Raw genomic sequence first — 3325 nt, 5'->3', positions numbered from 1 at the left:
CGCAAGGAAGCCCTTATGGGTGCAGGACCTCAAGTCATACATCCCCAGACTGCTGCACGAACCATGCAGGTCACTTTGCCAAGCCAGCATCCACTGCCAGGGGGGTAAAAAAAAAAGAGTATAAATGCAAGCACTGCCCTGGCTGCAGCCATGCAGATGGAGAAACCCAATCCAGAGCACCTCAAGGTCAGCACTTTACAGAGTGATGGACAGAAAAAGAGTTGTCATCACCATAGTGTTTGTGCTTTTAGAGCAGGGAGGTATTTGGAGCCAAGACATTGGTTCAGGGAGCATGTAAAGCCATGAAATTTGGATTTGGAGACAGAGCTGGAGTCTAAAAGCCATCCCAGTTTGCAGGGGTTGGTTCAGGCTCATTTCTAGTCCCCAGACCACAGCAGAAGGGCCTCTCTTCCCTGGGGCAGGAACCGAGCAGCTGGTACTCTTCAGCCCAGTTAACAGACGAGGTCTGGCCACTACAGCCGAGGGCTGCTCCAGATTTGTTTTCTAGTGGTTTGTTCATTGAGAGGCTGCCAATGTGTTAGCAAAGAGAAATGCACACTGGCCTGATTCTCCCTACCCCAAAGCCCTGCCTTACACCAGACAAAATCTGCTGCAAGCTGGAGTGAAGACCCTGGTGAAGGAGAGCGTGTGCTTGGCTCTCTGCCATAACCACTTCGTTAGAGGATGAAGCTGGGGTACTTCTCAAATGGCACCACTTAGGGCAACACCCTTAGAAACAAGCCCGTGGGCCCCATACACCCACTGCAGGGAGCCCTGCCCAGAGGTCTGGTGCAGCCAAATTCGTGGTGTCATCTCCCCCAACACCGTTGGGAAAGCTGCTGCTTCTGGCCCCACCGCGGTGGCCTGCCGGAGCGGCAGGCAGAAGTGCCGCTGAGAAGAGCGTGCAGGCTGATGGCTGCAATGGAGCCGAGCAGGGGATTTCCGTCTGCGGGAGCGTGCAGCACGTCCCAGCCTGCAGGAACGGCGGTGGAGAGTGTCCGAGCTCTTCCGTGCCAGGACTAATGATGATGGGTTTTTGCTAGGACTCAAGCTGGCATGGATGAGAGCTCCTGCAGAGCGCAGAGTCAGCCAAATTAAGCGCTGGTCCTCCCTTGGAGAAATCCAGTCCAGAAGAGTTAGTCACAGGATGCTGCCAGCTTAGGTGCAGGCAATGTAGAGGAGGAGCCAGCAGGCCTGGATTCCTGCTGAGGGTTCAGCTACCTCTGGTCTCACAGCGAGCGCTAGTTAGGTGGTGAGAGCCCAAGCAGTTGATGATAAGGTGATAAAGGAGAAGTGGGCAAAACAGTGCTCCGGTATCTCTCCTCTTGCCACTTGGAGAGACAGGGCAGGTCACAGTATCACAGTATCAGGGCAAGATGAAAAACACATCTCTGTGTGTGCAAGCACACAGGTATTCCAGGGCACGAGAGGCCTGCACCATGGTCAATATCCTTTTCACCATTTTGCCCTTCTTTTTTAGCTTATAGAATTCACTTCTCCTGTATATGAGGCATAGGAAATTTCATGTTAGCATGAGGAGGAGTTTCTTCACTGTGAGGGTGACAGAACACTGCAACAGGCTGCCCAGGGCTGGTTGTGGAGTCTCCCTCTCTGGAGGTATTCAAAACCCATCTGAGTGTGTTCCTCTGTGATCTGCTATAGGTGATCCTGCTCTGGCAGGGGGGTGGCCCCTCCATCCGCTAACAATCTGTGATTCTGTGGAGGTTGCTCCAGCTGTGGTCAAGTATCTGCTTACCATTCAATACCTATTTCTAACTACATGTAAACGGTTTAAATCCTGACTTAACATGTGATACAGGTCACACCTGTGGATGTGGTGCTGAGGGATGTGGTTTAGTGGTAGCAGCTTAGCAGTAGTGGTGGGATTGTGAACTCTAGGTGAGCAGTTGGACTTGATGATCTCGAAAGTCTCTTCCCACCTCAGCAGTTCAATGACTCTATGGTCTCAGAGGTCTGAAAGGTGAGCGTGGCAGCTATATTGCTTTCTTGCCTCACTTGGAAAATCATTGCTGAAAGATTTAAGATGATGGTAGACAAGCTTGCACCAAACTGATTCTTCATAGGCAATTCCAGAGAGAGGAAACACAAGGAGCATATTGCTGGTACTTGTGGTTAATTGCTGCCTTTTCTTTGGGGCCTGCTTGGTTTGAAATATGAAAAGCAGAAGAAACCATCTATTTTCCTCCATAGCCTGTCAGTAGAGGAAGTGAGATATGGGTTTGGGTTTTTTTCCCCTCTTATTTTTTTACAAACAAGGAGTATAAACTGTTTTATAGTAACTAGATAGAAGCACAGAGTCTTTTGCTCAGTGGGGGGAACACAGTTCTCTGCGTGGTGGTATTCTTCCCATCTTCCTGGCTGCCTGTATGTTAACATGATGACTCCACATAACTCAGCTTGGCAGAGCTGTCATGGGCATCCCTGAGCTCAGACACCACTCAGTCCGTGCCATCATTGCCAGCTCCAGGGCCACATGCTGGGGACAGCACAGCTGTCCTCAGAGATGATGACATGCATTTTTCTTTAAGGAGTTCTACATTTTTACATCCCTCCCCTAACACCCTAATAATGTGGGGGGAATTTGGGCTAGAAGTTACAGATTTAAGCCTGGGTGTCAAGACCGACAGTTGTCTTGCTGTGGCCCACAATCAGTCTTTACTGCAAAGGAGCCCTGGTCCAGTGAGCACAGACTCACAGAATTGTTTAGGCTGGAAAAGACCTCTAAGGTCATCCAGTCCAACCATTGACCTAATACTGCCATGGCCATTAAGGCATGTCCCAAAGTGCCAAGTCTACACATTTTTTGAATGCCAGGGCCAGTGGCTCCACTGCCTCCCGTGGCAGCCTGCTCCAATGCCTCACTGTTTCAGTAGAGAAGTTTTTCCTCATACCCAACATAAATCCACTCTGGCACAATTTCAGACTGTTTTCTCTTATTCTGTCTCTTGATAGTAGGAAAAAGAAACCAACCCTCACCTCACTGCAACCTCCTTCCAGGGAGTTGTATAGATCAACGAATCCCTGCTTCAGCCTCCTCTTCTCCTGACTGAAGTACCACAGTTCACTCAGCTGCTGCTCACGAGACCTTTTCTTCAGAGCCATCAGCACCTTTGTTGCCCTTCTCTGGCCCTGCTCCATCAGCTTAAGGTATTTCTTGTAGCACTGTATCACAGAGGAGAGTATTCTCTAGACTTCAACACGAGCGATAAAAATCAACTCTCTCTAGTACCACGTTTTGAGCAACACTTGTGTAAATTTACCCAAACCTCCCTGTGACAGGCTCAGCCTTTTCAGCACCTCTAGG

This window comes from Pogoniulus pusillus, chromosome 8 (assembly GCF_015220805.1).
Source record: "Pogoniulus pusillus isolate bPogPus1 chromosome 8, bPogPus1.pri, whole genome shotgun sequence".
Classification (NCBI taxonomy): domain Eukaryota; kingdom Metazoa; phylum Chordata; class Aves; order Piciformes; family Lybiidae; genus Pogoniulus; species Pogoniulus pusillus.
This window is presented reverse-complemented; position numbering follows the sequence as displayed.